The sequence below is a fragment of the Callorhinus ursinus genome, unplaced genomic scaffold, assembly GCF_003265705.2.
Source record: "Callorhinus ursinus isolate GAN/ISIS: 27379988/994484 unplaced genomic scaffold, GSC_fseal_2.0 scaffold11, whole genome shotgun sequence".
Classification (NCBI taxonomy): Eukaryota; Metazoa; Chordata; class Mammalia; order Carnivora; family Otariidae; genus Callorhinus; species Callorhinus ursinus.
Window position 1 is genome coordinate 15,912,422 of NW_027397073.1, and position 9,876 is coordinate 15,922,297.

Consider the following 9,876-nt stretch of genomic DNA (forward strand, 5'->3'; position numbering starts at 1 on the left):
TGCGGGTCACGTGACCGGCAACTCGCTCGGGCGCCCGGGAATGGTAGTTCTCTGCGAATCTTAGCCACCAGTCCACCTGGAAGGAACAGGGAAGAAGAAAACTACCACTCCCAGAATGCTGCGGGGCGAAAGGCTCGTCCAGTGAAGACCCAGGGCTTCTAGGGAGGGCAGCGAGGGGACTCAGGAGCCTTGTCCGACCCTTCCGAGCGAACTTGGGGGAGAGGGTGATCTTGCATATCGCAGGGACAACTCGGGGAAGCGACTATTCAAGAGGAACTGAATTCCTCAAGACTCTGGTCAGGCGCCAAGAGGACACCTAAAGCTCCCCGGCATTCACCTACCCGTGTATCTTAGCCATTGGATGACTGCGCCGAGGGGAGGCGGGGCCTCTACACAGGCAGCCGGCTGGGCTGAACCGGGGAGGAGCCTAAAGAATAACATGGCTGGTGGGCGGGGCTTGAAAGAGGCGGGATTTTTGAAGTCTCGGAGTTCTACGCTCTGCAAGAAGTAGTAGGATTTGAATGCTATGAAGCATCATTGTATCCTCTTGACCATGTTGTGTTGTGTTGCAATAAATATTAATTGAACGAATAAATAACCACCGAATTTTATACACGAAGAAACAGGCACAGAAAGTCTAAAGGACCTGGCCAAGGTTAAGGGTCAGAGTCTGAAATAGAACTCAAATTTTACAGTTTCCAATTGTAGATTAGCTACATCATTCATTCACTCAGTTATGCATTATTTATTTCATTCTTTTATTCACAACTCTTTCTGAAGCATCTACTATGCACCTGGCCTTTTTCTAGGCACTTGAGAAACATCAGTGAACAAAATAAAATGCCTGCCCTCATAAAACTTACATTCTATACCTTCTAACAGAAGTAGATATAATAAATGAGTAAATTATACAGTACCTAGAGGGCAGTGGTGCTATGGAAATAAGAAAAGGGAATAAGAGGAATGAGGTGCTCCGGGTGTAGGGGGCAGGTTGCAATTTAAAATATCCCAGGGGTCCCAGGGTGGTTCAGTCACTTAAGCATCAGAGTCTTGATTTGGGCTCAGGTCATGATCTCAGGGTCATGAGATCCAGCCCAGAGTAGGGCTCTGCGCTCAGTCAGTACGGAGCCTGCTTGAGATTCTCACACTTCCTCTCCCTCTGTCCCTCCCCCTGCTCACACTCACTCACTCACGCACTCAATAAATAAATAAATAAAATCATTTTTAAAAATCTTTTTTAGAAAGATTTTATTTATTTGACAGAGAGAGAGCATGAGCAAGGGGAGCAGCAGAGGGAGAGGGAGAAGCAGACTCCCCACTGAGCAGGGAGCCCGATGTGGGCCTCCATGCGGGGCTCAATGCCAGGACCCTGGGATCATGACCCGAACTGAAGGCAGACATTTAACTGGCTGAGCCACCTCAGCACCCCTTAAAAAAATCTTTAATTTAAAAATAATAAATAAAAATAAATAAATAAAATATCCCAGAAACTAACTCACTCTAAAGCTAATGAAAGGTAAACTTTGGGACCCTTTACTTGCAAAGGCCCCTTCCAAGGACCTGGAGAAGAAAATGGCCAAATAGTTTTGTAAAATTCTCAAAAGCAAGATATTTGAATTGCTATTGGTTGAATCTTGTTTCTTTGCATTCCAACCTCCCCTCCATCATACTTCATGTTGGAGGCACAAAGAGCATTTTGAGGTTCCAACCTAAGGAGAAGTTGAGTTGAAGATACATTTAGTTTGGGTTTAGTAGATATGTTTATGTGGTTCATGGTCATTCCCTGCCATCCTGGTGTAGGAATGGTCTTAGCACTACGCTCTTAAAAACAAAGAAAGAAGCCCTTTGAAGAAGGAGACAAAGCAGAAGCTGTGACACCTGACCAGCCATCCTTCCAACCTACCCCTGACCAAGGGCAGGGTCCACACTCCTCCATGTGGTGTGATTGTGACAGGTGTGATCTTGGACATCCCTCGGGAATCAACTCTTGATGCTACTGGGCCCCCAGTCTTGTCTGCTTGTCTTGTTCTTACAAAGGAAGTCATTAAAGTCAAGTGAGGTCTCAAAGTACCACGAAGCAACCCGAAAATCTCCAACCCCATCCCCCAACTAGGGCTTGGACTTTGCCTCTTTGTCTCTGTTCTCAGCTCCTTTTTCACCATCTCCAGCAGTGCTGTGATACCAAACAGAGAATCTTAACTCCTAGTGGCTTATTTCCTCCAAAGACTTAGGAAAAGGAGCAGAGTTTAATTACTGTAGACCCTGCTGCCAGTATCTGGGGAGGTCTAGTTTAGTGCCCAGAAATCAACCAATCCTCTGCCTACATGTTGCTTCTGAAGTTGTCTCTGATTTATTGCATATCTTAAACCAAAACATAACATTGCCTTATTTATCCTTTTTCCATGGAGAAATAAGCATACTAATTTTCTGAGTGAAATCCCCCAAACAAATCCCCCAAGGCTGATGCCATATACCCTCTCTTCCTTCAAGTGCCATAATCAGAAATAAAACTCTAAGAAATCTTCTACACCACAATTGGTCCACTCTCTTAATTATTGATTTGTCTGCTCCACTGAGCACTAGGAATCCAGAGGTGAATAAGACACAGTTCTTAAATCCAGTTGAAGCTGTAAATGTGCAGGACATGATTATCATATAGGGTAACCAGTGAAAGGGGCGGGGCATACTAAAAAGTATGCACTCTAGTTTGGAACCCTCTTAGCACATCCGGGTAGCCCTTGTGAGTGGGGAGATGAATTGCTACAGAGGCAACACCAGGTAACATTGTTCCCATATTTACTTTGCATCAGATAAATGCTTCTTTATACTTACTATCAATGACAAAAACTGTATTTTACAGAAAATGGAAAATAAGTCTCGGAGATGATAAGCAGCCTGCCCAATGTCACAGACCTAAGAAAAGACAGAGCCAAAACTTGAATCTGGGTCTGCCAAATCCAAACTTATGCTCTCATTTCCTACACCACACTGTCTCTCCTCTGTTCTTTTCTGCCCTTTGAAGCCCCCGGGACTGCATGAGCAGACACAGTTCCAGGTGGGAATTTCAACTTTCAGTTTCTAAGTTCAAGGTACTGCCGACAGATTGATGGTATTAGAAACCATCATGAGCAGAATCTCAGGGATCCTGGGCTACCTGAGCTGGATGGAGAGAGGTAGGACTCGTTCTTAAATGGAGCACCCACACAGGAAGACATCAGGTGGATGACTTGGAATCTGGTCAGTTCCAGCAGGAACACTGGAGCTCGTCTGGCTGGGCACGAATGAGTCGCTTTGTGTCAGATCTGAATCAGCAGCACCTGGTTAATGGTGCCAGACACCAACATTCTGAGTCGCTCTGTGCTTTGCTGTCTCCTGCATCTGTGGAAGGATACGCCTCAGAAGAGCTGCACTGTTCCTCGGGGATGTAATCATCAGAGCGTGGAAATTTGGCTGCCTCTCCTTCTTTCTCCATCTATCTCCCACCTGCTGCCTAAGTGCTCTTGTCAAAATAAGCCATTTCTCCAGCTGCCACCTCTTCTATCCCACCCAGCCCTTCTGATTACTTCCCTATGCCTTACAGTCGTTACAACCACCCAGGAGGGATTTTATACTGTCAGGAATAGTAACGGGAAGGGGGGAAGGAAGATGACATTCACTAACCAAAGATGCTCATTTCGATCTATGTCCCATGCTACTTGGCTGACATGGGAGAGTCGAGAGCTTTTAAAACTTGGCATCTCAGTTTAACACTATTTTTAACAAAAAGTTAGGGAGACATTGTCTTACATTTGCTCCATCCATGAGGCTCAGTACTTTCTGCAAGAATTAGATAGACAAAGGACGGTAATTCCCTGTTGCTGGGCATCCGGAACAAGATTCAGGAGATCTGCGTTGTCCTCCTTGCTGTGCCCCTGCGCGGCAGTATCACCTTGAACCACCCATCTGTCTTCTCGGGCCTCAGTTTCCCCATCTGTAGAAACAAAGTTGTGGCCTCTCATGTTCTGGGGCAGGTATAAATTTCACAGTCATGGTCCCTGGGGAGCAAAATGTAACTATCTTTTCCTAAAGCTTAAAAAAGTTATATTAAAGGGGTGCCTGGCTGGCTCAGCCGGTTGAGCATCCACCTCTTGGTTTCTGCTCAGGTTGTGATCTCACGGGTCGTGGGATCGAGTCCTGCATTGGGCTCCACACTCACTGCTTGAAGATTCTCTCCCTCTGCCCCTCCTCTCTCTCTCTCTCCTTCTCTCTCTCTCAAATAAATAAGTAAATAAATCTAAAAGAAAAAAAAAAGAAAAGTTATATTAAAGCCCCCTTCCGCCTGGTTTGCAGCAACTTAATATAGTCACTTTCAGTTTTAAAACTCGATCAATTTGCGAGTATTTAAACACTCTCTCCTACCCCTCTCTTTCCACCCCAGATGGCAACTGAGTTAAGGGAGGCAAATCCCGACTTTTAGGGACTGTCGTTTGCATCTGCTTCTCCCTCTTGATCTGTCCCACTCCTGTTCTAGAAATCTTGACAATGTAGTTTGTTGTATCTGGTCCTTGGATGTGAGCCTTCCATTGCTGAGTCACTGGCTTCTGTCCTCGCTGCCCCTTCATTGAAGTGCCCAAGGTCCTGTCATGTCCTCGGTCTTCATATGCACACACATCAACTCAAGCCCCAGGCTTTGGGGGTCTACCAGCTCTGCTCTTTGGGTCTTTTCTTGGCTAGCTTCCCCAGTCTTTCTGACTCCCAGGTAAGTTTGGTACATCGCTCAGCGTCATTTGGCCTTGAGCGTCAATGGCCCTCCATCAATTTCTATTCTGTTATCGTCCATCACTGCGGCTCAGGGGACCCTAGCAAGGTGCTCAGAGGTCCAGATGATGCACTTCCACTCTGGAATGACTGATCTTAGAAATCAGCATGTATCTTTATACCTCGTTCCACCTTCAGGACTCTGCTGGAAGGGGGAAAGCAGAGTTAGCTCTTGTAATCTATACCAGGTCCACTCTACCTTTCCTCTCCATGCCCGGGCTTAGAGTTTTCAAAGGGATTCAAAAGAAAAAAGAGAAAGCATCCCCATTCATATCTTCGTTTTTACATCCGAATGGTACCTTTGATCTTAGAAGTCAAGAATTCACCACCTTAGTCTCAGATTCTGAAGTGACCCCTTACTCCCCAACGGAGGTAATTCATCTTTGGCTATCCATGTTACGTTGGGGCAAAGACAGAATCTTGGGGTACAAACAAAGAGATTAATAAGTAGGACATGGACAGAATGGCTAAAATTAACAATACCAGAAACAACAGGTGTTGGTAAGGATGCAGAGACAGGGAGGAACCCTCTTATACTGTTGGTGGGAATCCACTCTGGAAAACAGTATGGAGGTTCCTCAAAAAGTTAAAAATAGAACTACCCTATCAGCAATTGCACTACTAGGTATTTACCTGAAGGATACAAAAATACAAATTGGAAGGGGCACATGACAGGGTTCTTGCTTGCATGGCATTTCATTGTAGTAGGGAGAGAGAGAGACAATAAACAAGTAAATATAAATAATTAGGGTGATTTTAGACATGCATAATGTTATGAATGATGAGGAGCCAGCCCTGTCATCTAAATCTCAGGAAGATTTGGAATCTGTTTTTATGTCTACCCGCTGGGGCCGGACACCTCTGGGGCCGGACACCCCTGGGGCGTGGCAGCTCCTGCGAGATAGTTCAGGGGAGAAGAGGCACAGACCGTGCCCAGGCAAGCCCTCAGCTTCGAAGAACAGGGTATGGAGACGGGCAGAGAGCCAGGAGCAGCCCCCAGTTCCAACAGGATCCTGAGCCCGGCCACAGGTCCTGGCAGATCCCGGCCCACAGTGGGCTGGCCTCAGAGCCTATCCTGTTGTGGCATCGTTAGTGGTCCTGTCCAGGTGTGGGCACCATACACAGTTGGCACAGAAAGCCTTTCCCTCAGTATCTGGGTCTACATGCAGTCATGTTTCCTCGGGAATCACACAAGGAGAGACAACAGAAAGGAGAGGAGGACCCAATGGGATGCACAGGGCAGAACAGAGCTGGGAGATGGACAGCCCCGACCACGTTTGAGTTCCATGTTCCAGAGGTCCCCTCATTCCTGTCCTGGGCTCCGTGATATGGACAGAATTTATAAAAATGGTATTTTTATAATAAAATCCCCTTGTGGTTTAACCTGGGTAAAACTAGGTTTCTGCCACTGGTGACCAATAAAGTCTTACCCAATACAGCACATTCTTACAATCGTACAGGTAGACTCACATGGAAATGGGGAGAATGGGAAGGAGGTGCTGGCTTCACTAATAGAAGGAAATGGTGGGCTGTCAACATTCCTCCCTGACTCCTTCTCCCCACAGAGGCTCTCTGCAGCTGGAAGCAAGAAGCGTCGTAGGCTGTGCCTGAGAACAGGCTCAAGTGCCAATTCACTCGGAAGCTGGTAAATTGGTCACAGAACAGATGCTACATGGAATGGTACTTAATTTCATTAGCAATTTTGCATTTGCCAAAATAGGTTTTTGCCAGAAGTGCCAGCACATCAGGGTTGTGCGTTTGTTAAAATTGAACATGATCCGAGGGAGCCCTGGAGAGGGTCACCGGCCACCTGGCCGACTGTCCCCCAACTCCCCACAACAGGGAGGGAATGCAGGGGGCCCCAAAATGCTGGGACTTCCTGGGAGCCTGGGAGCCCCTCCCCGTCCCACACTGAGCTGGGTCTGCCACAGTGATGTCTTGTCCTGGATGGATGAGAGCCCAGCAGGCTCAGTAAGGCTCTGTGGGGCCCCAATCTAGCAGTCAGCAGCTGGGGGAAGAGGAGAGACATTACCTGCCCAGTTTCACAGATAGAAAGACAAGGAATCACTTAATTCTAGGGGGGGGGTGGATTATGGAGGATTCTAACTGGTTTAAGATATATGCCACCCCCCCAGAGGCAAGGAGTAACGGGAACTGTGACTGTAGCCCCCTGTAGAACCCCATGATTGGGAGGCTGCAGTGGGAGAGAGGCTGTTCTCCAAATGGGTATAGTGTCCCCCTTAGACAGAGGAAGTTCCAGGCAGAACCAGAGGATAGACGTTTACTCTGTAGGAGTCTCTGCATTTTGCAGAAGAGGCAGAGGCTGAGAGAGTAGGTGACCTGTCAGTGCTTATTTAACCAGTAAATAGCAGATTCCAGATTAGAAAGAAGTGACATGGGCTGGATACATTACATAGTTTCCAGCCCAAGCATGGAGACAAAGTTCTGATAACTAGTTTGACTTTAGGGCAGAATATTTGAAAGCAGGACCATCTTGGAAAATCTGGAATTTTTCCTTGAGAACTGATTACTCTCAAAACAGCACCTCCCCTGTAGTAGATGCTCAGACACATTGAATTTCACAACCTGGCACTGTTTTGTTATTTTCTCTTTCTTCTTAAGGTTTCTTTGTCTCCTTGCTGAAGTTTGCAATGCCACGCATAGGGCCAACTCAAGCTTCAGAGCTTCCGGGGAGTGCAATCAGGACAGCGAGGCCAATCGTACAGCTCCTGCGGGCTCTCAGTCCACTGGGCACAGTCAGCTCCCCACACCCTGAGGCGCAAGCAGGACTCTGAGAGAGGGAGCAGAATGCAAGGCAAACCCCGCTTTGGGGGGTTAGACACCCAGGGACGGTGCCTCCAGCCCAGGGCCGAGGGGGGGGGCAGGCGGGTGGACAGCAGTGGTCTCCACGCCCAGAGCACAGGGGGTGTCAGTTTTGTTGCTGCTGCTGTTGGGCACGAGCCTCCTCTTCACCCTGGGGTAGCCCCGAGTTTCACAACGGGGAAGCCCCTGGGTGTGGGCCCGACCTTACCCTCCTACAGGTGTGCCCGCCTTCCTTTGTCTCTTCCCCATTCCTGTGCCCTACACACCCACAGCCTCCATGCTGCCCTGTGGCTCCCCAAACCCAGAGAGCAGAGAGGCATTTTCCTGGTCCGGGAAGGCCTTGGTTGGCAAAATGTAACGAACATCAAACCGCTAAAAAATCAGTTGGAAGCACTTCCATTTTGATCCATATGGCAGACTATATATTCAGACAGAACCCTTTCAATACAGCACACTGAATTTGTTTTTTAATTTAATGCACCATTGAACTGTCAGGAAAGTAAAGAAATTCCTCAGAGAGCAGATATGACAATAAAGCTTGAACTCAGAGGGCAAGCGATACAATGGCTGGTATTTTTTGACCCCTGGTGGCCTGGGGCTTGAATTTTTTTTTTTTTAAGATTTTATTTGACAGAGAGAGACACAGCAAGAGAGGGAACACAAGCAGGGGGAGTGGGAGAGGGAGAAGCAGGCTTCCCGCTGAGCAGGGATCCCCATGTGGGGCTCAATCCCAGGACCCTGAGATCATGACTTGAGCCGAAGGCAGACACTTAACCAACTGCACCACCCAGGTACCCCAAGTCATAACTTTTAGAATTATCTCCTTTACCAGATAAAAATCTGCATCTCACCAGCAAGTATTTTTATAAACATCTAACTTTACAGAGTTGTAAGGTTTCCGGGTCCTAATCAATAGAAAATAGTAAAAGGAACAGAGTTGCTTTCCCCTATCCAGAGAGTCAGATGACCTTGAGGAAGCTTGTCAGACAATGCCCTAAAATGACAGCAACGTGAGGCACGTTCACTGGTGGGCTTGTCATTTCAGATGCAGGGACATGAGGAACACTCCAGGCTTGACCTAGGTTGCACAGTCAATTTGTCCAGTTATATTCTGGTTTAAAAATAAAAACGGAGGACAGGCTTTTGTTCAACCTGTGTAAATCTCTTCATTGCTTCTAAAGGTAAGAAGACCCCATAAAAGTAAAACAGTTGGACTGAAAGACATTTTTTAAAAAGTGGCATTCACAGCAGGATTACAGATAGTTAATCAACATAGGAAACGTTTCCTAACCCCATTAGTAATCAGGAAGGAAATACAGCCAACACTGGTAATGGGATTTCACATGGCCCAGATGGACACAAATGTAAAAGTCTTGCCGGCCAAGAATGGATGAAGATGCAGGGCAGCAGAAACTCTCAAGTCCTGCGGGCCAGAGAGTAAACTGGCACAATTCTTTTGAAAGAAATCGGCATGAATTAGTACAACTGAAGGTGTGCATACTTTGTGAGGCAGCAATGACAGTTGTCGGCATGAGTCCTAGAGAAACTCTTGCACACGTATGTACATCAGAGATACACACGAGCCCGTTCCTGGCAGCATTATTCAGAATAACAAAAATTCAAGCAACCAAAACGCCCATCCACAGTAGGATGGACAAATAAATGACGCTGTATTCAAACAATGAAATATTAAATACAAACAAAAAGTGAATTATGCCGAAGTGCATTGCGTAGGGATACATACATACGTTTGCGGTAAAACTCTAAAGTAAAGCAAGAGAGCGACAATGAGACGAATGGTTACCTCTGATCAAAGTGTGAGGCCTCTGGGAGATTCAAGGGCTGTGGCAATGTTTTATTTCTTAAAATGGTTGGTGGCCACATGGGTTTTTTTTTTTTTAACTTTAAAGGTACATGATAGGGGTGCCTGGGTGGCACAGTCAGTTAAGTATCCAACTATTGATCTCAGCCCAGGTCTTGATCTCAGCGTTGTGAGTTCAAGCCCCCAGCTGGGCTCCACGCTGGGAGTGGAGCCTACTTAAAAAATAAAAATAAAAATAAAGGTACATTATACACGCTTTTGAGGACACGATGTATTTCATACACATACACATTTTAAGGTCAGTCAGTGTGAAAAGCCAAGAGAGGCGGAGTGAGGTAGCAGAAGAGCTCTCCCGACGCCCTTTAAATAATCTGGGGAAACACTGCCTGAACACCTGTCATAGGCTGGGAATGATGGGGCAGAACAGACTTCCC